At 47.4% G+C, this 27,698-nt stretch overlaps 1 long non-coding RNA gene across 4 annotated transcripts; it reads left to right on the top strand.

Annotated features, from left to right (window-relative positions):
* The first annotated feature begins 262 nt into the window (after positions 1-262).
* LOC109548959 (uncharacterized) lies at positions 263-26,499 on the top strand. Of its 4 annotated transcripts, none has more exons than XR_004527706.2 (5): positions 270-367; positions 2,841-2,954; positions 9,348-9,477; positions 13,384-13,494; positions 14,519-26,499. It is a non-coding gene; the product is annotated as an uncharacterized lncRNA (long non-coding RNA). The 4 variants fall into 4 exon arrangements; XR_004527707.2 differs by having other exon boundaries at positions 300-367; positions 2,875-2,954; XR_004527708.2 differs by lacking the exon at positions 2,841-2,954 and having other exon boundaries at positions 263-367.
* The last annotated feature ends 1,199 nt before the right edge of the window (positions 26,500-27,698 follow it).

Genomic DNA, 27,698 nt, shown 5'->3' with positions numbered 1-27,698 from the left:
TAAAGAATAAAGTAAAATTAGAAAAATAAAAGACTTATTAGGAAAAATAAAAATATAAAATAATCAACAACAATGAATCAACAAGGTAAAACAGAACCCCAATCTAAAAGAGGAAAAAAGAAAAGAAAAGAAAAAAAGCCTTGGCTATGAGGCGGAGTTTAGGCAAGGGGTGGAACTTAGGTAGGGGCGGGGCTTAGGGTGGGGTGGGACCAAGGCGGGTGGGGGGGTGACGTTGGAGCGTGGGGCGGGGCCTAGGCAGGGCGACGTTGAAGCGGGTGGCGGGGCCTCTGCTTAGGACCTGCAGAGAAGGGGAGAGGCAGCACCTCGAAAGGAGGGTCTCTGGAGTGTGGGGTTCAGGAGTTTGGAGGTAAGGCCCTGGGTGAGGGTGTGTGGCTGGGGTTTAGGCCCAGTGTGTTGGAGGGGGTCTCGGAGGGGGTCTCCGAGTGTAGAGGTGGGGCCCTGGGTGGGGGTTAGGGGCGGGGCTTGGGCTCTGTGTGGCAGGAGGGCGGCTCCGAGGGCAGAGGACGGGACCCCAACAGGCTTCCTGTGGCTAAGTGTGCAGGGAAAGCGCTGGCGGCCTTCCCTTCCGTTCCGCCACGCCCCTCCCCCACTGTCTCCCCCAGGGTCTCCCCCGTCACCGCTGGACCCCTAACCGTGGGTGGGTCCCGCTGGGTCTAGGAGCTCCTCCGCTCCCCCAGCCAACCCTCAGGGGTGCCGGTCCCGGAGGTCCGACCTTTACTTTTGCTCCCCCTTCCCTCCCTCCCACTCCCTCAGGACCCGCACGGCTGGAGGGCGCCTTGGTGGGCAGAGGATCAGGCCCGGGATCTCAGCAGGTTCCCGGGAGCCCAAGTGGGCAGCGGAAACCTGGCCACGCTCCCTTTTGATCCTCTGTCCTCCCAACGTTCCCCCAATTTCCCCCTTCAGGCGTGAGATCCCTTCCCCTCCCCCAGCCACCCCTCAGGGAAGCCAGTCCCGTCCTACCTCCACTTCTCCTCCCCACTTACTCTCCCCCACTGCCTACGTCCTACCCGGTCGCTGAGAGTTCCTCCCGCTTCCTTAGGTGTCCGTGGTCCCCCACCGGTGCCTGGTAGGTGCCTTAGTTGTGTGGAGATGCGAATTCTGCATCCTCCTAGTACACCATTTTGACTAAGACCTCTGAATTCTTTTTTTTTTTTTTTTTTTTTTTTTCGGTGCGCGGGCCTCTCACTGTTGTGGCCCCTCCCGCCGCGGAGCACAGGCTCCGGACGCGCAGGGTCAGCGGCCATGGCTCACGGGCCCAGCCGCTCCGCGGCATGTGCGATCTTCCCGGACCGGGGCACGAACCCGTGTCCCCTGCATCGGCAGGCGGCCTCTCAACCACTGCGCCACCAGGGAAGCCCTGAATTCTTTATATATTCCAGATGAGTCCCTTATCAGAAAAATGATTTGCAAATATTTTCTCCTCCGTGGGTTGTCTTTTCACTTTCTTGAAGCAAAAGTTTTCGCATTGGGAATTGCCTGGCCGTCTGGTGGTTAGGACTCTGCACCACTCTCACTGCTGAGGGCGTGGGTTCAATCCCTGGTTGGGGAACTAAGATCCCACAAGCCACACGGCACAGCCAAAAAAAAAAAAAAACCAGTCCAATTTATCTATTTTTTTTTCTCTTGTTGCTCGTAGCTCTGTGGAAGATTTTACTGAAGACTGTTCCAAAGCTAAACACAGGCTTGGAAACAGTTGGTTTCATGGGGGAGGATGAGGGTCCTCAGCCTGGTACCCCAGCTCTGAGCACAGAGCCCTCCCCCACAGCCCCTTCTGAGGCCCCCTCCACCTGTGACCTGGCCCCTCTCCATCGCATCCTCTGCCTGGTCTTTGTCTCAGCCCTTTTGGCTCCCTCTGTTGGGTGGGTCTGCGTCCTCCTCCTTCCTTGTATTTTGGTGGTAAGCTCTTATTCATTCATTCACCTGTGTATTATCAAAAAGACACCTGGCACTGTTTAAGTCCCTGGGAATGCAGTGGCAAAAACAACAAAACAAACCAGGACACCTTGGCCTGCCAGGATATCCCCTCCAGAGGGGATACAGACAGTTGGCGGTCCCCCTTCTTGGAAGAGCCTCTCCTTGATACTCACCAGGGTTCTTGGCCTTCCCCAGTCAATAGAAATTGATCAGAGGCCAGACAAGAAGTTCAGGCAAGGCATTATTGGGGCTCCTGCGGCTGCAGGGGGGCGTGAGAACAGGTTCCCTTGCTCGCCTACTCGCTGGAGTAGGGGGCAAGCTGGTTCCTTATACGGGGTGAGTGTGGCTCAGGCGGGAGGTGGTCTGCCAACCCCTTTGGTGGTGCTGTGTGCAGGGGGCATGCGCAGTGCCCTGCTTTTGCTCCCGGCTCTTCAGAAGTGGCAGTTGGGTTTTTGGTCTTTTTGTCCATAATTTGCCCCAACTGTACACGCACGCAGTTATTTTTAGTCCCTTTTAGTTTCTTTGTGTTTTGTTGCTCAAGGAGACGTTTGTCCAGATGTAAGCACTGCAGCAAAGGGTCCCAGGTCCCAGGTCCCAGCCCGTCTCATTCTGATCTCCCATCCCCTCCCCTCCCCTCCCCTGCCCCGTGCACCCCCAGTTAACATCACTGCTACACTGGGCACGTGGACAAGTGGCAACAGCAGCTCTCACAGCAAATGCTGTTATTTATTTCCTTAGCAGTCTTCCTCATTAGATCACTTATTTCTTGAGGACGAGGACCATTCAGCCATCCCGAAGTCCCAGAATCAGGTCCTGCCACTTACAGCCAAGACACGCGTGTTTCTCACTTGCTGTGTTTCTGCCAGACTTGGCACAGAGCTTCACCCAATTCTGGTTCCTTACAGATCAGGTCAACTGAACGCACGCATTTTTTCTAAGGGTCACTGTTTACATGCCGGGGCCCTGTGTTGGCACGCTCCTGGAGCAGTTTTATTTGCTATAAGATGGAAACGGTTGTGGTAAGTATTGCTATTTTTAAAATAAAACGAGAGAGTAAAATACGGCTAAACATATTTGGAAATAAAACCCCAAAACAAAGGTTCAAATCGCATTTTGAGTGGAATGGCCAGAATAATTAAAGCTGCCTCATTTCTGTGAAAAGTCATTCATCGTTGAAAACATCCAACGTACTCACAGTACTTCAAACAATTGATTAAAATAAAATAGATACCAAGCCTCTCATTGTACCTATTTTAATAACAGAATCAGAACGAGCGTAAACTATTTCAAGGAAAGAGGTGTTGGTGGGTCACGCCTGTCAGAATGTTCTGGGGGGATTCGTGGAATCCCGGGGGCCCTGTTGCCAATGGGCAGGGTGGCAGGTGATGCCAGCTGGAAGCTGAGATTAAAGTGCGTAACTGAGCCCTCCACTGATTCTTCAGGAAAATTCCTTAACAGACAATGGGAAAATCATTCATTTTCTTCCGTGAGCAAATGTGGGACAGCCCTGGGAGCGTGCAGACCAGAGGGAGGGGAAGAATTCCTGGGCCTGTGGACGGTCGTGGAGACCAGCTTTCAGAGCACCCATGGCGAGTGCAGAATTGAGACAACAAATGGTCATTTGGTCAACATGGGGCTGCCTCTTCCTAGAACCGGCTGAGCTGGTTGTTTGTCCATTGCGCTGCTGCATCCGAGCCTGGCAAACCAAGGAAACCTGCGCACACCTCTGCCTCCCGGGGCCTCTAGCTGGAGAATGAGGGGGGAAGGGGGCTGCACAGGTGAAATTCTCCTCTCAAGGTCTTGAGTGCCGCCAGTGAGGGCGGCTGGGCCCTACATGGTGCTCTTCCGACGCTGTCAGAGCAAGGGATATCAGATTCCTTAACAACATGGGCATCTCAGCCTCAGCAGAATCTCTCAGGCCCATAATCTGCTCACTCAGACACAGAGAGGGCCAGGAACGGGCCCTGCATGCTGCTTTAAAATTCCAGGGTCTCCGATAAGGGATTCATATCCAACATATATAAACAGCTCGTAGAATTCAACATCAAAAAAAAAAAAAAAAGAAAAGAAAACAAACAACCTGATTGAAAAATGGGCAGAAGAACTGAATAGACATTTTTCCAAAGAGGAAATGCAGATAGCCAACAGGCACATGAAAAGATGCTCAACACCGCTAATCATCAGGGACATGCAAATTAAAACCACATTCTCACACCTGTCAGAATGGCTGTCATCAAAAAGATGATACCAGCAGTTCACAAAGAAATGTTGGTGAGGATGTGAAGAAAAGGGAACCCTCATACACCACTGGTGGGAATGCAAATTTGTATAGCAAGTGTGGAAAACAGCACGGAGGTTTCTCAAAACGCTAAAAATAGAACTACCATGTGACCCAGCAATTCCACACTTGGGTATATATCCAAAAAAAGAAAAGCACTAATTTGTAAAGATACATGCACCCCAATGTTCATAGCAGCATTATTTACAGTAGTCAAGACATGGAAGCAACCTCAGTGTCTATCAACAGATGGATGGATAAAGAAGGTGTGGTGTATTCATATACAATGGAATACTACTCGGCCATAAAAAGAATGAAATTTGCAGCAACATGGATGGACTTGGAGGGCATTATGCAAGTAAGATAAGTCAGACAGAGAAAGACAAATACCGTATGATATCACTTATATGTGGAATCTAAAAATTACAACAAACTAGTGAATATAACAAAAAAGAAACAGACTCACAGAAATAGAGAACAAACTAGTGGTTAACAGTAGGGAGAGGGAAGGGGGAGGGACAACAAATGGGTAGGGGATTAGGAGGTACAAGTTATTAGGTATAAAATAACCTAAAGAATATATTGTACAGCACAGGGAATACAGCCAATATTTTATAATAACTATAAATGGAGTATAACCTTTAAAAATTGGGCATCACTATACAGTACACCTGTAATGTATAATACTGCGCAGCAACTATACTCCAATGAAAAATTCTCTGGTCTTAATAGCCATCAGGAAAACGTGAAGCAAATGCAAGAGATCACCCCCATCAAGACGGCTAGAATCTTAAAGACAGACAGTAACAAGTGTTGGCGAGGATGAGTGTGTGGAGAAACGGGAACCCTCCTATGCTGCTGGTAGGAATGTGCAGTGGTGCAGCCACTGCGGAAAACAGCCTGGCAGCTCCTCAAAGAGTTAAACATAAGAGTTACCATATGAGCCAGCTATTATACTCCTGGATACAGACCCAAGAGAAAGGAAAACATATGTCCTCACAAAAGCCTGTATATAAATGTCCTTAGCAGCTCAAGTCACAATAGTCAAAAAGTGAAAACAGTCCCGGTGTCCACTGAGGGATGAATGGATGAACAAATTGTGCTCTGTCCATTCGAGGGAATATTATTCAACCACAAAAGGAGCGAAGCGCTGACACCCGCCACAATGTGGATGATCCTTGAAAACCTTCTGCCAAGTGAAAGAAGCCAGACAAAAAGGACCACATATGGTATGATTTCATTTCTATGAAAAGTCCGGGATTGGTAAATGCATAACGACAGAAAGTAGATCGCTGGTTGCCAGGAGGAGATTCGGGGGAGGGGGGATTGGGAAGTGATGCTATGAGGAGGGGGATAACGAAAATGTTCTGAAATTCACTGTGATGATAGATGCGCAACTCTGTTGAATATACTAAAAGCCATTGAATTATATACCTTAAAATGGTGAACTGTTTAAAGAATCCATAGGTCTGGCTGCGACGAGAACTCTCTCACATAAAATGAGGTTTGGTGCTCCACGTCAGCTGTAGGAAAAAACGTGGTGGAGGCCAATATGGAGAGATTTGCCCAAGAAGCAGCTTTGGAAATGCCCAGGAGTTTCCCAGCATGGTGCGGGCTCCAAGAACGCTTCGTGGGTGAGGTCTCTCTTTGGGGTGCATTTCTGACCCATGCATTGGGACTGCTCCTCTGGGACTGGGGTGGGCTTGCACTCGGCCGTCCACACTACTATGGCCAGGTGCTCTCATCTTCATGGGTGTGCGCTCCAGGTTCCTGGTGCACCCTCACGAGTTCCACTCCAGCTCAGTGGCACCATCTGTGCTCAGGTGACAAATGCCAAACTGATGCCCCTGCTGGGGTCCAGCCTTCACCCTTGACCTCGTAGCTCTGAGGCCCAGTTGTGAGATGCTGCTTCTAAGACAGAAACTTCCAGGCAAGTGGCATGGGCTTCCCGGCATCAGAAGGAAGGAGAGTGACACTGACGTGGAGGAACTGGACCACGTCCCCTTTGCCTCCTTATGGAGCAGAGAGACGAACTGCTTTCTCGGGGCCTTTCTTGCTCACCCTGTGGGCTGGGTGAGCAGACATTGGATGCTATCCAGCAGCTACAGTCCTGAGGCCACCCCCATGCAGCAGGTGTGCTGGAGGTTCCTCTGGAGTCCCCACTGTTATCAAGCCTCCCGATGCAGTCAGGGTCACCCTGAAAGCTCAGTGCGCTCATCCTTATGGTGTTAGGGGTGTCCGTGGTCAGGCAGCAGTCGCAGTAAGTTGGAACACAAACCTCTCTCCCACGTGGAGCAGGCTGCAGACAGCTGGGGGCGCTGGGGGCGTGTGGGGAGGAATCAGGGCCAGGGGGAGGGACACAGGACGATGTGGGCCTGGTCATGGACTGGAGGAGGGGGTGTCTCACCCCTCTGGCTCCTTCAGAGAGGGCAGGAGAGCATAGAGGTCACGGGGTGCTGGGGAAAGCACTGGCAGGGAGTCAGGGACCAGGCTCTAGGCACCGCCCCTTGACCTCCTTGCTCCTTGCCTACTACTGGGCGACGACCCACCCGATCTTACTCCCTGCTGTTGAAAGGGACGGATAAGAGCACACGTGATGGTGGCAACGTCTGCTGTGGCTGCTGCCTGGCTGCTCTGCGGGCAGAGCACGCCACCCTCACTCCAGGTGGACAGTCAAGCTCTGGTCTGGGTCGGGCCCCAGTGCTAACACTGCGGCCCAGTCACCCCAGCTCTGCACCTGTCTCCTCCACGACAGAACCTGGGGGCTTGAATGCCCCTTAGAGCACATGTGCTCTGGGACCCCAGCCAACCCGGCAGGACCGAGGAGGACCCTGGACTGTCATCGTCAGGCTCACGGGGACCCTGCCCACCCTAACCACCACCTGAGTCCTGCAGGCTGCTGTGGCGGGTCCAGAGTCTGGAGGAGGGGCTTGGTAGTGGGTGGGACCAGGCGTGGGGCGGGCCTTTGAGGGGTGGGGCCTGGAAACCTACCTGAACAAGTTTCTGCTGAGGTTTGGAGGCACCTTGAGCATGAAAGGTCTGAAGCTGGATTTTGCAGGGGTGGAACTGTGTGGGGGTGGGGCTACCTGGGGCTGGAGCTGGCCCCATCCCCCCCAATCCACAGGAGTAGCCCAAGGTCAGGACCTGAGATAAGGTCCCCCGTGGCTGGGCCCTGACAACCTTTTCCAGTTAGCTTTGGGCGCCTGGCCTCGACTGACCTGTGAGTTGCTGCAGCTTGGTACGTGAGGGGCTGACTTTGGGGCTTCCTAGGGTCAGGACTCCATCTTTGGTCTAGAACCTTCCATCAGAACCCCAGCCTTACTCTCTCGCAGCATTCTAGGTCCCCATGCATTCAGCCAGTCGTTCAACAAACATTTGTGGCCATGGAGGCTGGGGACACAGCTCTAGACAAGATACACTCAATCCCGGCCCTGGGCTCTTACCTTCTAGGGAGAGACAGGCAATAAGGAGAAAGGGTGAAGAAGGAAGGGACATGCCTGGGAGAGAAGGAAGAGCTCTGAGGCCTGGGGGCTGGAGAAGCGGCCCCGTAGCTGACAGACCAGGATCTGCTGACTCCCAGGAGCCGGGCAGGAAGGTGAGCACCCTTGGACTCTCAGACGCACATTTTGCTGAGAAGTGCCCGGGTCCCCGGAATCCTAGGCCTGAAGACACCCTGCACTCCCAGGCTTGACGCCAGAACGCAGATAAGGACTTCCTGCCAGAGGATTTAGGAGAGGAAACAGGAGCGTTTACTGGTGTTCTTGCCGGTCACTTGCCTTTATTACATTCTTCAGTCACATGGACAGTCCGCTCCTCAGTCCCGAAATGGCTGCCGCAGTGTGCTTGTGACCGGCGCCAGCTGTGGGAGAGTGTGGCCACACCTGGAGGCCCTGCCCAAGCAGGGCAGGGAGCAGGGTGGGCTCAGATGCTGTCTCCTGCATTTTCACTTGGAGATGTTAGACCAGCATTAAAAGGAGGTGCTTAAGAAGAAAGCACAGCTCTCTGGGACCATCACCCACCTGACACGATTGTTTTCACTCCTTAGCTCCTGTTCTTCCCCTTCCAGCTATGTGCCCCAGCTCAGCTGCACAGGCTGGGGCTTCCAGCACGAATAAAATGCTGTTCCCTATTCTGGGATGATGGCTTGGCCCAGGGAGGGGACACACAGATGAACAGATCTTGGTGGGCTCCCTCAGGGACCAGGCTGTGCAGGAGTTGGTCCAATTGGAGGTTCAAGATGTCCTGGAAGAGACACGCTGTGCTCAGACTTCAAGAACAGTTGAGAGCTCGTCAGATGAGAGAGGTGGAAAAGCATTTGGGGCAAAGGGGAAACCGTGAACAAAACATGGAAACAGCGTTAGAGTCCAGGCATCATTTACTCATTTGGAGTGAGGAAAGCAGGGCAGGCAGGGTCTTGACCCGAACAAGACAGTATGAGGCTTCTTCTGAAGGGCACCCCCAGGGCAGCACCTGTCTCTGTTTGCCACGTGGGAATTTGTCCCAGTGTTAGCTGATCTAAAGATTAAGTTTCTCTAAAGAGAAACTACATGGGCTTCCCTGGTGGCGCAGTGGTTGAGAGTCCACCTGCCGATGCAGGGGACGTGGGTTCGTGCCCCGGTCTGGGAGGATCCCACAGGCTGCGGAACGGCTGGGCCCATGAGCCATGGCCGCTGAGCCTGCGCGTCCGGAGCCTATGCTCCGCAGCGGGAGAGGCCACAACAGTGAGAGGCCCGTGTACCGCAAAAAATTAAAAAATAAAGAGAAACTACAAATCTGGACATTTGTGTGAAATCTCTGGACTTTTAAATGTTACCCGACAGTTAGAACTAAAAATAAAACGTAGGCCAACCAAACCATGTCTTCAGGTGAAACTTACAGTCTGGGCAACCTTGCAGCCTGAATCTTGTCTTTGCATTGAGAATTGCAATTATAGTACACGTGCAATTTTTTCCCACTTAACATGTTATGAATATTTTCCATGTTTATGTAATCTTTTAGAAGCCATTTACAGTGATTACATAATGTTCTGGACATGTCATGATTTGCTTTACATTTTCCTCCTATTAGAAATCAAGGTTTCGGGGAGGAGTTTTAGACCCATTCTCACCCTGGTTTATCGTTTCGTTTTCCTTAGGCGGGCAGTACAGAGATGGAACGATGGAGGAATGTCAGATGTACCTTACCTGCCCGCCTCCTGAGAGCCTCAGAGATCTTGGGATTTCAGTGCAAGAAGGATCATGGGTGCCCATCCTTTTGTTTTTCAGGTGAGGCAACTCAGGCCTTGTTCAAGGTCCCAAGGCAAGTGTATAATAATCCCTTTATGGTGAAAATGACCAAATTTCACTGAAATACATTAAAGAAAAGTTAAACTGTCATTTTTTTTCTGTACTGGAACTGTACTGAATCTATAGACAATTTTGGGGAGAACAAACACCTTTATGATATTGAGTCTTTTATTCCAAACATGCTGCATAAAGACACATTTTTGTTGTATTCACTCATAGGTTATTTAAGCATATGTATATATTTCTGTTTGTTTGTTTTTGTTGCTATTATAAATGGCACCTGTAAAATTTGTGTTTTATAACAAATTCTTGCGGCTTTATTAGAAATGTAGTTGAGTTTTGTGTATTGGTTTTGTGTCCACATACCTTACTTAACTCTCTTATTAATAATTTCCACAGGTCTTTTTTGGATTTTGAGACAATATTTTCATCCACAACTAATAACAATTTTCTCTCTACCTTTCTTCTTTTATATTTCTTTTTCATGTCTTGTTGCATAGGTTAGGACCGTGAGTTTGATGTTACATAGAAGTGTATGATACTTGATCTTAAAAGGAATTCTTTCAGCACTGCTCCATTAAGTATGATGATTTTTGTAGGTGTTTCTGATAGATGCTGTTTATCATATTAAAGAAGTTCTCTTCTATTCCTGTTTTACTAAGTTTTTTTAAACCATGATTGAATATTGAATTTTATTGACTGGTTATTTTTGTCATTTATTAAGACCTTTTTTCTCCTTTGATCTGTTATTGTGGTAAATTACATTAATAGATTTTCTAAACCAATCTTGTATCGCTGAGATACACCTAGCTTAATTGTGACTTATTACTAAATATTTAGGACTCTAAATTTCCTTTTAAGTGTTGTATTACTGTGTCTTAGTTAACTTGTGTAACAAAAAGCCACAGATGAGTGGCTTAAATAACAGAAATTTATTTCTCACAGTTCTGGAGGCCAGCAAATGTGGTTCCCAGTGAGGGTTTTCTTCCTGGTTTGCAGATGGCTGCTTTCTTGTTGTGTCCTCATATGGTGGAGAGAGAAAGAGCTCTGGTCTCTTCCTCTTACAGGGTTGCAAATCCCATCGTGGGGCTCCACTCTCATTATCTCATCTAAAAACCTAATTACCTCCCAAAGGCCCATCTCTAATCACACTGGGGGTTAGGGCTTCAACATATACATTCGAGAGAGACACAAACGTTCAGTCATGCTGCATCTGATAATTTGTGATATGGAATCTTTTTTAAAAAAATAATCACGAATTGGGACTTCCCTGGTGGTGCAGTGCTTAAGAATCTGCCTGCTGATGCAGGGGACACAGGTTCAGTCTCTGGTCCAGGAAGATCCCACGTGCCACGGAACAACTAAGCGTGTGCACCACAGCTACTGAGCCTGTGCTCTAGAGCCTGCGAGCCACAACTACTGAGCCTGTGTGCCACAACTACTGAAGCCCGCATGCCTAGAGCCCATGCTCCACAACAAGAGAAGCCACTGCAATGTGAAGGCTGCACACCTCAACAAAGAGTAGCCCCTGCTCTCTGCAACTAGAGAAGAGCCCCTGTGCAACAATGAAGACCCAACACAGCCAAAAAACTAAATTAAAATTTTTAAAAAGTCACCAATTTCTAGGTATTTTAAAAATTCCACTATGTTTTTTTTCCTTGACTTGTGTGTCCTTTAGATGCATGTTTTCTCATTTGCAAACACATGGGTTTTTTTCTGGTTGTCTTTTTGCTACTGATTTCTAATTTAAGTGCATTGAGATCAGAGAATGTAGTCTGTAGGCCTCAAACTGGGTGAGGCCAGCATTATGGTCTAGTGCATAATTAATTTTTGTAAATGTCCCATGTGTATTTACAAAGCATGTACATCTCTCTGTTGTCAAGTATAACAGTTTATAAATATCCATTAGATACATTTTAAAATTTACTCTTCAATATTTCTATATTCAACTGATTTTTGTCTTCTTGATTTACAAGTGCTGAAAGACAAATATTAAAATCTCTCACTTTTTGGTGGATTTATCGATTTCTTCTTAAAACCCTGTTAAGTTTTGTTTTGTATTTTGAAGCTCTGTTACTGGGTGTATGAAATTTTAGAATCAAATTTTAGAACCGTTATCACCCCTTATATAGTGATCCTTGTTACCTCTGTGATGCTTTTTGCTTTAAAGTCTATTATGTTTGATATTAATATTGCTACATCATCTTTTTGGGGGCATGTATAGCTTGGTATTTTTTTTTCCATTCTTTGATTTTCATTCTTTCTGTGTCCTTACATTTGGGAGGATCTCTATTAAACAGTATAATTAGTATCTTTATCTTCCTCCCAAATAATGCATGGATCTCAACTCACTTTCAGTTTAATCACAGCTCCCTGTTCATGTGCTATTAACATGCAGTTTTTTAGCTTTATTCTGTCCCCCCTCCCAACTTTAGATGTTGTTGTTTTGTTTCATGTAGTCAACATTTGATTAAATTTACCAACATATTTATTATTTCATATTATATCCCACATCTTACTTCTAGAATAATTTTTCTTCTGTTTGAGGTTCATCCTGTAGAATTTCCTTCGGTTAATGGAATGTCGATTTTAAACTCTCTCAATTTTTGATTATCTGAAAATGTCTTTACTTAGTTTATGTCCTTGAAAGATACTTTTTCCAGGTATAAAGTTCTAGGTTTGACAGTTGCATTGTCTTAATACAGTGAAGATATCTGTATTCGTTTCTCACTGCTGTTGTAACAAATTATCTTAGTGGCTTAAAACAACACACATTTATTTTCTCATAGTTCTAGAGGTCAGGTGTCTGAAATCAGGCTCGTGGGCTAAACTCAGGGTGTTGGCAGGGATGTGTCCCTTCTGGAGGCTCTAGGAGAGAATCCGTTCTTTGCCTCCTCCAGCTTCTAGAGGCCGCTGGTATTCACTGACTTGTGGCCACATCACTCCAGTCTCTGCCTTCTATCCTGTAGTCATATCCCCTCTGCCTCCCTCAAATCTCTTGAATACATTGGACCCACTGAGATGATCTAGGATAATCTCCCCATCTCAACATCTTTAACTTGATCATATTCAAAGAGTTCCTTTTACCATGAAAGGCCACGTGTTCATGGGTTCTGGGGATTCAGAAGTTGACCTTTTTAGGGATTATGCAATTTCCTACATTATTCCACTCACTTCCGGCTTTCATTTTTGTCACCAAGAAGACAGCGGTTAATAAAATTCCTGGTCTCATGATCTTTTTCTTTGGATGCTTTTAAAATTTGCTGTAGCTGACATTTTACTATGATGTGTCAGTTGTGAGTTTATTTTGTTTATCTTTCTTGATAATCCCTTATCTCTTTGAATATTTTATCTTCTCCATTTCTTCTATTATCTTCCCTTGACCCTCAGTTAAGCTGAATGTTAGACCTTCTCACTCTTTCTTCTGTGCCCTTCAGTGTTTCTTTCTATTTACATTTCCTTTCTCTGGGCTGCACTCTGGGTAATTTCTTCACTAAGTTTTTCTTCAGCTATGTCTAATAAGCTGTTTAATACATTCATCCATTTCTATCTTCTACTTTAAAAATGATCATACGGTAAAATTTACTTTTATTGAAGAGGATGCCCAGTTCTATGAATTTTAACACACGTGTAGATTCATGTAACCACCGCCACAATCAGAACAGTCCCATTACCCCACAAACTCCCTCCTGCTGTTCCTTTATAGTCATGCTCTGGACCTACCTCTGATCCGTTTTCCATCACTTTAATTTTGTCATTTATAGAATGTCCTATCAATGAAGCTGTATAGCAAGTAACCTTTTTAGACTAGCTTCTTTAACTCACCACAATATCTTTGAGAATCATTGAAACTATTGCAAGTTCTTCCTTTTTATTTTTGGCCAGTATCCACTGTCTGGATGTTCCGGAGCTTGTCCATCCATTCACCTATCGAGGGACATTTTAGTTGTTTCCAGTTTGGACAATTATGAGAAGAGCTTCCATAAGCATTTGCATGTAAGTTTTGTGTGCACGTAAGTTTTCTATTCTCTAGAGTAAATATCCAAGAATGGGATTTCTGGGTCATATGGTAAGTGTATGTTTGACTTTTAAAGAAACGGCTAAAATGTTTCAGAGTAGGTGTATCATTCTGCATTCCCACCAACAACATGTGTATTGTCAGTATTTTAAAATTTTTGTTGTTCTGATAGGTGCATAGTGGTATCTTATTGCAGTTTTAAAAGGTGAAAGACTTACATGATCTGAAGAGAAACCAGAGGATTCATCACCATGGTTTTAGTTTGTATTTCCTTACTGGTGAATGGTGTTGAATAACTTTTATGAGTTTACTTCCTATCTGTATACCTTCTTTGGTGAAGTGACCATTCAAGTCTTTTGCACATATTTTAATTTAGTTGTTTGCTTTCTTTCTATTGAGTTTTGAAAGTTCTTTATATATTCTGGATACAAGTCCTTTGTTGGATATATGATTTGTAAATATTTCTTCTCAGTCTATAGTTTGTCATTTTATTTTTTTAAGAGTGTCATTCTCAGAGCAAATGTTTTTACTTTTACTGAAGTCCAATTTCTCATTTTTTTATTTAATGATTATGCTTTCGGTGTCATGTCTAAGAACTCTTTGTCTAACTTCAAGTCACAAAGAGTTTCGCATGTATTTTTTAATGAAAGTGTCAAAGTTTTATGTGTTATGTTTAGGTGTACAATCCACATTGAGTTAATTTTTGTATAAAGTATGAACTTTTGTTTGAAGTTTATTTTTTTGCACATGGATGTTCCAGCACCACTTGTTGAAAAGACTAGCCTTTCTCCATTGGGTGTTTCTGCACCTCTGTTAAAAGATCACTTGGTCATAATTGATGTGTATGTATTTCTGGGATTTCTATTCTGTTTCATTGATCTGTGTCACCATTCCTTAGCCAATATCATATTGTCTTGATTATTATAGGTTTGTAGTAATTGTAAAATTGGGTAGTACAATTTGTCCAACTTTATTCTTTTTTTTTTTTTTTTTTTTTTGCAGTACGCGGGCCTCTCACCGTTGTGGCCTCTCCCGTTGCGGCGCACAGGCTCCAGACGCGCAGACTCAGCGGCCATGGCTCACGGGCCCAGCCATTCCGCGGCACGTGGGATCCTCCTGGACCAGGGCATGAACCCGCGTCTCCTGCATCGGCAGGCGGACTCTCAACCACTGCGCCACCAGGGAAGCCCTATTCTTTTTTTTAAAGTTATTTTTTGCTTTTTTAGTTCTGTTGCCTTTCAATATGAATATTAGAACAAATTTGTCTATATCTACAAAAATCATGCGAGGATTTTGTTTGGAATTGCATTAAATCTATAGATCAGTTTGGGAGAATTGACGTCTTTACTATGTTGAGTTCCAATTCATTAACATGTCATCTCTCTCTATTTATTTAGATTTTTTTTCATTCCTTTCATCCCCATTTCACAGTGTTCAGCATATAGATAGAGTACATTTTTGTTAGATTTATACCTAAGTATTTAACTTTTTTAGGAGTTATTGTAAATCATATCATTTAAAAATTTTTAGTTTACAGCTGTGCATTGCTAATATATAGAAATATGATTGATTTTTGCAGAGTGACCTTGTACCTTAAGACCTTGCTAAACCCAGTTAATAGTTCTAGGAGTTTTGGGGTTGTTTGTTTGTTTTTGTTGTTATTGTAGATTTATTTGGATTTTCTCTGCAGATAGTCATGTTGTCTGAGAATAGGGGAAGTTTTATTTCTTTCTTTCCAATCTGTATGCCTCTTATTTCTTTTTCTTGCCTGTTGTACTAGCTAAGATTTATACTATGATGTTGAATGGAGGTGGTGAGAGTGGATGTCCTTGCCTTGTTCACAATCTTTGGAGGAAAGTTGTTCACTATAAAATATAATGCTAGTTGTAAAATTTTTGTAGATACCCTTTATCAGATTAAGGAAATTCCTTTCTCTTTGTAGTTAGCTGAGAACTTTATCATGAACGGGTGTTGAATTTGTCAAATGCCTTTTCTGTATCACTTGAATTGATCATGTAGTTTTTGCTTTTAGAATGTTGATATAGTGGATTCCACTGATTGATTTTTGAGTATTGAACCAACCTTGCATTCCCAGGATAAACCACACTGGGTGGTGGTGTATTATTCTTTTTATATATTCCTGAACTTTATTTGCTAATACTTTGTTGAGCCCTTTTGTGTTTATGTTTACGTAGGGTACTGCTCTGTAGTTTTCCTTTTTGGTGTGGTCTTTGTTTAGTTTTGATATTGGGGCAATGCTAACCCTATAAAATGTGTTGAGATGTATTCTCTCCTGTTTTATTTTTTGGGACATATTGTGTGTAATCGGTGTTATTTTTTCTTTAGAAGTTTGGTAAAATTAGCCAGTGAAGCCATCTGGGTCTGGGGATTTATTTGGGGGAAACAAATTAAACTATGAATTAAGTGTATTTAATAGTTATAAGGCTAATCGAGTTATCTGTTTCATCTTGGATACATTTTGGTCGTTTGCATCTTTCAAGGAATTTATTTCATCTAAGATGTGGAATATTGTACATAGGTTGTTCATAGTATTCCTTTGTTAGCTTTTCAATGTCTAGGAATTCTTCTTTTTTCTATGTTAGTCTTACTAAAGCGTCATCAATCTTATTGATCTTTTTAAAGACCCAACTTTTGGGTTTATTGAGTTTTCTCTTTTGTTTTTCTGTCCTTATCTTTTTTATGCCCTGTCTTCTGCTGCTTTGGGGTTTATTTTGCTCTTCTTTTTCTAGTTTCTTGGGAAAAAAAAGCTTAGATGACTGATTTGAGACTTTTCTTATATAAGCATTTAATACTATAAATTTCCTTCTAAGCATTGCTGTAGGTGCATCTCACAAATTTTGACATGTCGTATTTATTTTTTGTTCTGTTCAAAATGTCATTTTAGTTTTCCCTAAGACTTCTCCTTTGATTCATTAATTATTTCAAAGTATGTTGTTTAGTTTCCAAATGCATGGATGTTTTCCTCTTCTTTCTGTTATTAATTTTCAGTTTAATTGCATTATAGGAAAAACTTTGTATGATTTGAATTCTTTTAAGTTTGTTAAGATTTGTTTTATTATCCAGGACATGGTCTGTCTTGGTGAATGTGACCTTGAACACAATGTGTTTTCTACTCTGTTGGGTAGAATGTTTTAAATGTCTATTAGATTTAGATTTTAGTGGTATATTTCAGTTCTTTTCCACCCTTGCTGATTTTCTATTAGTTCCATTATTGAGAGAGGAGTGTTGAAGTCTCCAAGTCTAACTGTAGATTTATCTGTTTCTCTTTTTCACTTCCATAAGTTTTTGCTTCATGTGTTCTGAAACTCTGCTATTAGGTGCATAACACATTAAGGGTTGTTGTTATATTAGTGGTGAATTGATCCTTTTTATCATTATGAAGTGTCCCTTTTTATCCCAAATATTTTCTTTGCTCCAGAATCTCCTTTGTCTGAAACTAATATAACTACTCGACACCTAAAGAGTTTTAAATTTTATTAATTATATTTTTTTCTAGAAATTTTATGTAGACTTTTTCAAATCTCCTTGTTCATTATTTATAGGTCCTCCCCTCAATTACTTTTCAAGCTTCTCTTTTATTTCTTTAAACATATGAAACATGTTTCTATTATTTCTTATGTTTGATCATTTCAGTTTTGAAATCCGTCCAAGTTTAATTCCACTGTTTGTTATTTCTGCTGGCTTTTATTCTAGTGTTTCGTAATTTTTTACTGTGAGCTACTCATTCTCCTTAAAGCTTTATAGGAATTTTTGGAGTCTGGGTTTGAAGCTGCATCCACTATCATCTCCTCCAACAGCCTTGTTTGAGTGGATTCCACTTCCATTTTACAGATAAGAAAATTGAAACTCAGAACAGCTAAGTGACCTGCCCAAGGTCACCTACGCAGGAAGTGGCAGATAAGACTCGAACCAAGGGCTTCTGACTCTGAAGTCCATGTTCTTCCCCTGGTTTATCACACCAAATCTCTTCTTGTTCATAGGAATCCTGCCTCTACTTCCACCCCAATACTCCTGCAGGTTCCTCTTCCTTCCCTTTGGTTTCGGATGGTGTGGCTAAACCCTGAGCCGCAGTCCTATAACGCAAAGGTTACCTGCAGATGAACAGTGAGTACTACCTTTGTACATTTCTCTTAAGTGCATAGACCATTCTTTTCTCCCATCGTCCTTTCTCAGGGTGGTTTGCTTTTGATCTGGGCTGATGTGAATGATCCTACGTGCTGGAGCCTGGCCAGACCCACTACAAAGCTGGTGCAACGTTTGGAGAGAAGGATGGTGGAAAAGCAATCATCCGAAGGAGGCTTTATCATGTGCCTTTTCAGACTCCCTGCATCACTTCCCTTCTCTATCCCTGGTGATACCCAAACTCCACGCCCTGGTTTGTGGGATTCAGGTGTCTTGATAGCTCCCTGGTGGTACCCAAACTCCATGCCACAGTTTTTAGGATTCGGGGAGAGTCCTGATGATGCTACCTGATGATGGGGACATTTTTAAGTTAAGGAGACATTTTTATAATTAAAAAAAATTTTTTTTAAGTGAACAATTCAACAGCCTTCCATACACCCGCAACGTTGTATGACCACCACTATCTTCATCAGCTTAAAAGGAAACCTGCACACACTGAGTAATTGCTCCTAATTCTCTCCCACCCCCATCACCGGGTGGACTTTGAAGAGTGGGAAACCGGAGATGAGCCACTTCAAGGTGTGGCTCCTGCCCAGACACCTGGTGTGTTTCTGCATCATGTCGTCCTCTCCTGGGCACCTTGCCTTGCTCCACTCCCTTTTCTCTCACTTCTGCCACCCTCGTTTGCGCCTCCTTCATCAAGGGACCGTAGCGGAGTCCTCCCTCTGGCTCCTCTTTCTAGAGTAGGGCTGCTCGTAGTTTAGTGTGCAGAGGAACTCCATGGGGATCTTGTCTCAGGGATTCTGGTTCAGTGGGTCCAGGTGGAACACTTCTAACAAGCCTCCAGGTGATGCTGCAGCAGGACCTGGGCTATGACAGCTCTGGTGGATGAACACAGGATGCTGTCCCCCGGGGATGGTGCTCGAGGCGGTCTCTAGAACGATGCTGAGCAGTGGTAGTATTGCTACTTCACAGAGGACAATGTTGGGGCCAGCACTGGTTTCCTGGGGCTGCAGTAATAAAGTACCACGAAACTGGATGGCTTCAAACAACAGAAATTTATTCTCTGGCAGGTCTGGAGGCCAGAAATCCAAAATCAAAATGTCCGTGAGATGACTTCCTGCTGGAAGCTCTTGCCTCTCTCCTAGCTTCCGGTGGCTGCCTCAGTCCTTAACGTCCCTTGGTTTGTAGCTGCCTCACTCCAGTCTCTGCCTCTGTCTTCACACGGCCTTCCTTCTGTGTGTCTCCAAATGTCCTTCTCCCCATAAAAACACCACACATAGCATTTGGGGCCCATGCTGATTCAGGAAGACCACATCTTAACTTGATGACATCTGCAAAAACCCTATTTCCAAATAAGGTCACCTTCACAGGTCCTGGGGAGTGAGGACTTCAACATAGCTTTTTTAGGGGATGTAATTCAACCCCCTTCTTGGACCTGAGGTCACGCTGCCATTCAAGAGCAGAGGTAGGATGCACACACGTGGCTGTTGTCTCTTTTATCCTGGCCACTGCTGCTCTGTGGCAAGCAGGAGGCTCAGGAGAGGAGACGGAAACCCCCCAAACTGAATGTGTGGAGGAGGAGACCAGGCACCCAGAGAACATCTGCTGATTCTGCAACCCCAGCCGAGGCAAAGCTTTTTTTTTTTTTTTTTTTTGCGGTACGCGGGCCTCTCACTGTTGTGGCCTCTCCCGTTGCGGAGCACAGGCTCCGGACGCGCAGGCTCAGCGGCCATGGCTCACGGGCCCAGCCGCTCCGCGGCATGTGGGATCCTCCCAGACCGGGACACGAACCCGTGTCCCCTGCATCATCAGGCGGACTCTCAACCACTGCGCCACCAGGGAAGCCCCCGAGGCAAAGCATTTTATATTGTGGAAGTTGTCCCTGTCCGGTGAAAGCCCATGGAACTATTTTATCCCCAGTCTCTGGAGGTGGAAACAGAGATAGAGAGAAAGCATTGTATTAGAACTAATTAAAAAAAATGCAAACCTCTGTCAGCTAGTTGACATCTCTCCGTACAAACACTGCTATTTCAGGTAAGAATAGTTTCAGCTGTGCTTAACAGAAAATCTGCTTTATAGTGGCTTGACAAAATAGGAAATTAATTTTTTCTCACGTAACAATAAGAACCACAGCTGCTAACACTTACACGGCAATGACTCCACACCGAGCACTGTCTTAAGTGCTCTGCATGTATCACCTAATTTAATTCTTGCAATAGCTTATGAGTAGGTATTGTTATTATTGTTGCTGCTACTCCATATTTTTTTCAGATAAGGTTACGGAGGGTAAGTTTTGGGGCCAAGTTCATAGAGCTGGTAGGTGGTGGAGGCAGGATTTGGGGAAGATGGTCTGGCTCCGGCGTGAGAGCCATAGTCCCGCACTGACGATCAGAGGCAGGACTTCCTGGTGCCAGGGCTGCAGGCATCGTCCCAGAGGTCATCACGACTCAGGGTCCTTTGCCTTCTTCCTCAGCATCCTTGTGAACAGCTCTCTCCCTCCAGCATCCTGGGTGCTTCCTGGGCTGACAGAATGGGATGTGTCTTTTTTTTTTTTTTTTTTCCTGGCCAGCAGCTTGCCTTTAATCTTTTTTTTTTTTTTTTACATCTTTATTGGAGTATCATTGCTTTACAATGGTGTGTTAGTTTCTGCTTTATAACAAAGTGAATCAGTTATACATATACATATGTTCCCATAGCTCTTCCCTCGGGCGTCTCCCTCCCTCCCACTCTCCCTATCCCACCCCTCCAGGTGGTCACAAAGCACCGAGCGGATCTCCCTGTGCTATGCGGCTGCTTCCCACTAGCTATTTTACGTTTGGTAGTGTATATATGGATGTGTCTTTTCAAGCTCCTTCCTGAAAGTTCCCCGCAGTGCGATGGATTCTTTTCTTCCAGGACTGCACACGGGGCCACCCCCAGGTGTGAGGAGATGAACATCCCTCTGCTCTGAGCGGTCCAGGCATTCGTCTTGTGAGGAGGAGAGAAAAAGGGATCACGGGCGGGTGACTAGTAGTGTCTTTCTCTCTCCATCAGAACAGGATGATGGCTATGCCTGCATCTATCCTGTACTAATAAGCAAATCCAAGATCAGAGTGGTTCCTGGCTGTGCCCACATCCATCCTGGGATGCAGGGCCCTCTGCTCCACAGCTCTGCTGTCTCTGTGTCCCTGGACACAGCTGATAGAACAGACACCATGGCAAAGCACACACTGGCTCTTTTTTTTTTTAAATTTATTTATTTTTGGCTGTGTTGTGTCTTTGTTGCTGCGCGTGGGCTTTCTCTAGTTGTGGTGAGCGGGGCCTACTCTTCATTGCGTTGCACGGGCTTCTCGTTGCGGTGGCTTCTCTTTGTTGTGGAGCACGGGCTCTGGGGCTTCAGCAGTTGTGGCTCGCGGGCTCCAGAGCGCAGGCTCAGTAGTTGTGGCTCACGGGCTTAGTTGCTCCACGGCATGTGGGATCTTCCCCGACCAGGGCTCGAACCCGTGTCCCCTGCATTGGCAGGCGGATTCTTAACCACGGCGCCACCAGGGAAGTCCCCGCACGGACTCTTAGAGCTGTCACCTGGGATTGGTATGTGTCACTTCTCTCTTGTTCTTTTGGTGGAAGCAGGTCACATGGCCACGCCTAACTTCAAGTAGATGGGGAAGGGCAGCGCCCCCATGTGCTGGCAGCAGAGATAATCAGAAGTCATAGGGGCCGCATCCACGGCCAGGGCTCTGCTCCATCCCAGTGGTGGATCGAAGCTCACTTCCAACGTGCTGATATGATGCCTGCGTTTCCGGACTGGCTCATCCTGCCCACGCTTAAAGGCTCATTGTGAAAATGAAATAAGATAATGGAGATAGAGCTCCCTGAAACCCACGCTGAAATTCCAAGTCCCTGGCACGGCCAGGAGGGTGCACGTGCTCCGGGCCTTGGCGGCGCCAGCGTTCCGCCTACCCCTCATCTTCCTTCAGCTCCCTCCATGCCTGTCGCTCGGCCCCCTTGCTGGCCCCCGAGGACTCCGGGCACGGTTCTGATTCGGGCTGTTTGCACCGGTTCTCCCCCTGCGTGGAGCAGTCTCTCCCATGCAGTTGCCACCTCCTCAAAGAGGCCTTCCTGAGCCTCCCTGTAGCGCGCGGCAGCTCCATCACGCTGGAGGCCCCCCTGCTTGTTTCTCCTTAGAGCCCTCATCTCAACCGGACATGCTATTCGATGTTTTTGTTTGTTTATTTTTAAATATATTTCCCTGCCAGAAATGCAAACTCCGTGAAATCGGAGACTTGAACAGTGGTTGCTCCTAGAACATTCTTGCACTGGGTCGAATAGAGTTGCCCCCAGTGCATGTCCCTCCCAGCCCCTCAGAAGTTGAGCCCGTTTGGAAATAGGGTGGTTGCAGATGTAATAAGTGAAGCAGATGAGGTCAGAATGGAGGAGGGTGGGCCCTAAATCCAAATATGACTTGTGTCCTTATAAGGAGAGGAACATTGGGTCACAGACACAGGGAGGAAGCAGTGTGAGGATGGAGGCATAGATATGGAGAGATGCTGCCACTATTCAAGCAGCACTGAAGATCGCTAGCAGCTACCAGAAGCTAAGAGGCAAAGCAGGATCCTCTCCTGGAGCCTCAGAGAGGACGTGACCCTGCCAACACCTTGATTTGGGACTTCTGGCTTCCAGAACTGTGATAAAATGCATCTGTCGTTTTAAGTCACCCAGTTGGGGAAACTAATACATTTCTCACTAAATACTGTTGGATGGATGGGTGGATGGATGAATAGATAGATGGCTGGCTGGCTGGATGGATAGATGGATAGATGGATGGGTAGGTAGATAGGTAGATGGGTGAGTGGATGGATGGATGGGTGGATGGATGAATGAATGGATGGGTGGATGGGTAGATGGGTGGATAGATGGAGGGTGGCTCGGTGCGTGGATGGATGGATTGATGTATGGATGGATAGGTGGGTGACTGGGTGACTAAATGGATGGATGGGTGGATGACTGGATGGAAGGGTGGATGGATGGATGGGTGGACGCACGGGTGGATGGATGGCAAATGAATGCATACAACTGCGTACAGTGGTTTGTAATGACCTGTTGGGTTGGTGCCCCCTTCTGTGCGTTGCTCAAGGACACGGGCTCGTGTCTTTTCGTCCAGGTGTCTCTGGCACGTGATCAGCCATGACATGTCTGCTAAGTTGATGCGTGTGGGGATCTGGTCATGCAGTGCTGGTGACCAGGAAGCTCAGAAAGACCTGCCTTATAAAATGTAGCAGCAATCGCACCCTGAGCCCAGAGGCGTGGGAAACCGTTCAGACCATCCCTGGCCGCCTGCAGGCAGCAGGAAGAAACGAGGCTCCAGGGAGGGAGGTTCTGAGCCAAGGCGTAGGTACAGTGCAGCCACCGGCCAACACGATGCCGCTACTGCCTTTGCCCCAGAACGGGGACCAGGGCAGCTCTTTCTCTCCTGGCTGCAGATACTGGCAGGGGATTTCCTGGAAACCATCGCGATATTTCAGACGGTGCCCTTGGCGTCATCTTGGAACCCTTCTGACGACCCGGAGCGGGGCCTCATCTACACGATGAGACACTGTTGCTCCTGAAGCTTTTGCTTTTTGGTTTGGGGTCTTTTTTTGTTGTTAATCCAAAGTCTCTTGCCTTGAAATTTATTCTTCCAAAATAACTCTTTCAAAGTCCCTCAGGAATTAACACCCCAGTAGATACTGCCGATGTTTTTGAACTGGAGAATCAAGAAATCTATCCCAGTGGAGGCAGTAAGCTGGGGTCTTTGGGAAAAAAAAAAAAAAATCCCCCTCCTTCCCAGGTGAACTTGATTCCTAGATATCCGGGGGAAGGGATGACCGTGGAAGCCAGCGGGCCTGTGGGTTTCCAGCGCACGGCCTGCAGTCGCTCACCGCCAGCCCTGCCCTTGCAGAAAGGACCGGCCACACCCAGGGCTGGGATTAGTCAAACATCTTTTCAAATGTTTTGGGTTCAGCAAAACCCCACAGCTATTTGCCAAGTTATTTTTCATTTAATTATGAAACCTGGGTGTCTTCCAAGGGAAATTTAATCCTCCTGTTTCTGATTCATCTCTACTTAATTCATCCACATGCTTTATGAGCGCTCGCTGGTGTCTCAGCCGCCTTTGGAATCTCCTAAAAGGCTTTCCTCGTCCCCCTCCCGCTTTTGCCCCCTTGTAAACAGGAAGTTGAATTTTGCCAACACTGAATGAACTTGACCAACCAGAAGGACTAGGCTCAGCTTGAAATCCAGGACCCTGGAATTTCAAGAGGCTTCTCAGGGGGTCCAAACATCCCCTCCCTTGCTGTCGTGAGCAGTTTCGACTGCAGGGCGACAACCGGGAGGAAAACTGCAGGACGTAAGCAGACCCGGCGTCTGCGCTCTGGACGGAGATGCTCACAGGGGGCTGGGGGGCGCCGGTCCCGGGGGTCTCGGTGGACATTGCCAGCTTTAGGCCAGAGGTGCAGGTGATGGGTCTGGCAGTCTTGCTTCATTCAGGGCCCTGTTCTCGGGGCATGGATCTGAGTTGAGATGCATGGAGAAAGGTGTTGCCTAGGTCTCTGGGGTCTACCCCCACCCTCACTCCTCACCCAGGTTCCGGAGACCCTGCCTCCCTTCCCACCTCTGGACCCCCTTCTTTCTCCTTCCAGGTTAACCATGGGTCCACTAGGCTGCCAGCCCCCTGTTCAGGTCCCACCTCCTCCAGGAAGGCTTCCCGTCTTCTGGAGTCCCGGTGGCCCTCTCCTCTCCTGGCTGGTCCCCTTGGGTCACCAGTGATGTTCTCAGCATATTGCCAATGTGGTACAGTGGCCAGCGGACCGGGCAGCAGGAGGCCCAGGTCCTCCTCTGCCCTTTCCCAACTCCCTGGATGCCCCAGGATGAATCACGTTTCCTCTCTGGGCCTCAGTTTCCTCATCTGTAAAACTGAGGTGGGAAGCCCTGGAGGATGTGATTATTCCGTGAATCTAAAAGTGGGACGTCCTGGTCCAAGTTGAGGCCTTGGCAAGACTGCCTCTCCTGTCCCTGATTATATGGTTCTATGACTCATTTGTCAGCAAACCAAAGCCCTGAGGACTGCTTTTAGGAGATGGGCCATCCCCTAAAAGGATCCCCAGCCCATGGTTTCTGTGCTGGAACAAGGTGCTAGCGGGGGAAACGTGTGATGTTAACACGCGACACAGCTTTTCCCTGTGATTTTGGTCGGGGCCGGGGTGTGACCAAGGCAGGGTTTGGCCAGCAGGGTCTCCTCCTGCGGAGTTATATGGCTCTCCAGTCTGGCTGGTCCCATCCAGCACTATGGGTGGTGGCAGCAAAGGACAGGTTTCTAAGGCTCTCGCTGTCCCTAAGGCGCATAGCGGCACCAGTATCGTCAGTTTAGAGAAAACAGCACAGGCTGTGTGTGTGTGTGTGTGTGTGTGTGTGTGTGTGTGTACACGTGTGGTTGGGGGAGAGTGGAGGGAAGAGGGGCAGGTGGCGGTGGGCCCCCAAGACATTTCCCTAATATCTGCAAAGCATTGCATCACAGGAGCAGCATTTTTCCTACTTGGAGGCCAAATGGCTTTGCCAGGGGAGCTTGATCCGGGTCATCCTGAGGGGATCGTCCATGGGAACCGGAGAAAGCTTTGCTCTGCACGAGCTGCCGCTTCCGCTGCCGCTCTCTGCCCCCAGGGGATTCCCACGGAGCTGCCCAGGACGTGGGGTTGGGCAGCTGGGCCACCGGGCCTCCCTGCCAGGCCAACGCCTGGGCTCCAGCTCAAGGCTGGCACGGCTGCCTAGAGCTTTCCTTTCAGGGCAACCGCTGTGTTCCCAGAAGGGGAACTGGCTCCTTGGAAAGGGCGAGGAAGCACTCAGCAAGAGGTGTTTCTTCCTTATCGAGTCTTTGCATTTGTTGGTGGAGGCTGGGCAGGGGGTCACGCTGGTTTTCAGTCCCTTCTCTGAGATTCCCATTAGGTGATGCTCTAGCAAGGGGTCTCCGGTCTTGGGGAGCCTGGTGCCCCGAGGGTGAAGGATGGCCCCCTGCAGACACACCGGGTGCCCAGGGGGACACAGAGCCTGCCTGCCCAGTCAGCATCCTGGCCAGGGCGCTCCAAGCTTTCGGGGCCCCTCACGTGTCATCCCTCCACTTCCTCCCCTGCAGGGCCTTGTGTTCGGAGGCTCCTGCCCACTGGCCGGGTGCTCTCCCAGAGGTCTGGGCAACACCCTGGCCTTGCAGAAATGTCCGTCGGGGTCTTCTATGTATTCATTCAATTTTACATCTCTGTCGATTTTCATAAACCTGTAAAGTTTCATTTTTTGAACGGCTGATGCGTTCCCGTGGTTACAAAATCTAAAAGTAAGCATTACTCAGCCATAAAAAAGAGCAAAGGAATGCCATTTGCAGCAACATGGTTGGACCTGGAGATGATCATACTGAGTGAAGTAAGACAGACAGAGAAAGACAAATATCGTATGATATCACTTATATGTGGAATCTAATTTTAAAAAATGACAAGTGAACTTATTTACAAAACAGAAACAGACGTATAGATATCGGAAACAAACTTATGGTCACCAAAGGGGAAGAGTGGGGGGAGGAGGGATAGATCAGAAGCTTGGGATGGGCACACACACACCACTATTTATAAAATAGATAATCAACAAGGACCTACGGTACAGCACAGGGAACTCTATTTAATATCCTGTGATAACCTATATGAGAAAAGAATCTGAAAAAGAAGGAATATGTGTATATGTATAACTGAATCACTTTACACCTGAAACTAACACAACATTGTAAATCAACTCCACTCCAATAAAATTTTAAAAAATTAAAAAAAGAATAAAACATAAAAGTAAGCCATGCAGTGAAGCGACAGCCCCACCTGCTCTCCCAACCCACGTCGGCCATGTGGACCTCCCAGCAGACGCCTCTCTGGCCCTCCGTCCTTCACACCACGTGACAGATCCAGTTGCCGCTGCGTACCTTGCAGTGTGCAGGCCACGCGCTGCCTACTGGGGGCCCTTGGAGTCTCCGACACGGATGTGGCCTGCAGGCTGGCTCTGATGGTGGAGCAGGGCTGGGGAGAGGTGGGGACTTACCGGGCAGCAAGTGCCCGGGCCGGATGATGTCAGGCCCCCGCTGCTTCCTCTGAGGTTGGTCCAGCACCTTGCCTCCCTGGCCCTGGACACGGCCGATCTGGGGCTTCAGTCCCCGGGCCGCGCTCTCGGTGGGTTACCTGTGAGTCAGGAAATCTGGTGCCTGGGAATCTGCTGCTTGAGCCTGTACCTACCCAAACCTGCCTCCTCTCACTAAGGTCTCTGAACAGATTGTTTCGTCCCAGTGGGAAGGGGCCACGCGCATTCTGCAGGGTCTTCCTCAGCCACACGTTCCGGCCTTTCTGCTGGGTCTGACCCCCAGAAGGAAAGGGGGAGCCCTGCTCCACAGTCTGGGGGCTGGTCCCCTTCTGCCTGCAGTCATAACCACCATCCCAGCCCCCCAGGGCTGGGCTGCAGGCTCTGAGCCCCGTGGGAGCCCCTGCAGCACGGTGGGACCACTGGGTGGGGGATGGGTGGGTCGGGGCCGTGAGGCTGAGCGAACGAAGCCCACTGACTCACCGCCCCTACTGACCAGTCGTGTCCAGGGTTCTACCATGTGCACTGGGCTTCCATCTGTCTCTGAAGTGAATGGGACGTGAGGACTGTCCTTCCTGGGCGGGCAGGAGTCAAGTTTCACCCTTTGACCCTGAGATGGAGCACTGAGCTCCTGCCCGGAGCAAACCGGGCGTCCACAAATTCCGCCAGCATTCGGAGGCCTTTTCCATCACCTTTTTCACTGTGCATTTTCCTCTTGGCCGAAAACAGTCTACGATTCCTTCTACACCCGGGGCTCCTTTAGGAACAGAAGCATTTACTCTTCATCCACTCGGTCACTCATTCCTTCGTTGAAGAAACGCACTCCGAGTGGCTTCTGGGAGAGACCCTGCGCAGGGACCTGAGGGAGGAGCAGCTGCAACTGCGACATGTCCCTCACCCTGGGTGGGGGACGCTGCAG

The sequence above is a fragment of the Tursiops truncatus genome, chromosome 8, assembly GCF_011762595.2.
Source record: "Tursiops truncatus isolate mTurTru1 chromosome 8, mTurTru1.mat.Y, whole genome shotgun sequence".
In the NCBI taxonomy this organism is placed as follows: Eukaryota; Metazoa; Chordata; class Mammalia; order Artiodactyla; family Delphinidae; genus Tursiops; species Tursiops truncatus.
This window is presented reverse-complemented; position numbering and strand designations above follow the sequence as displayed.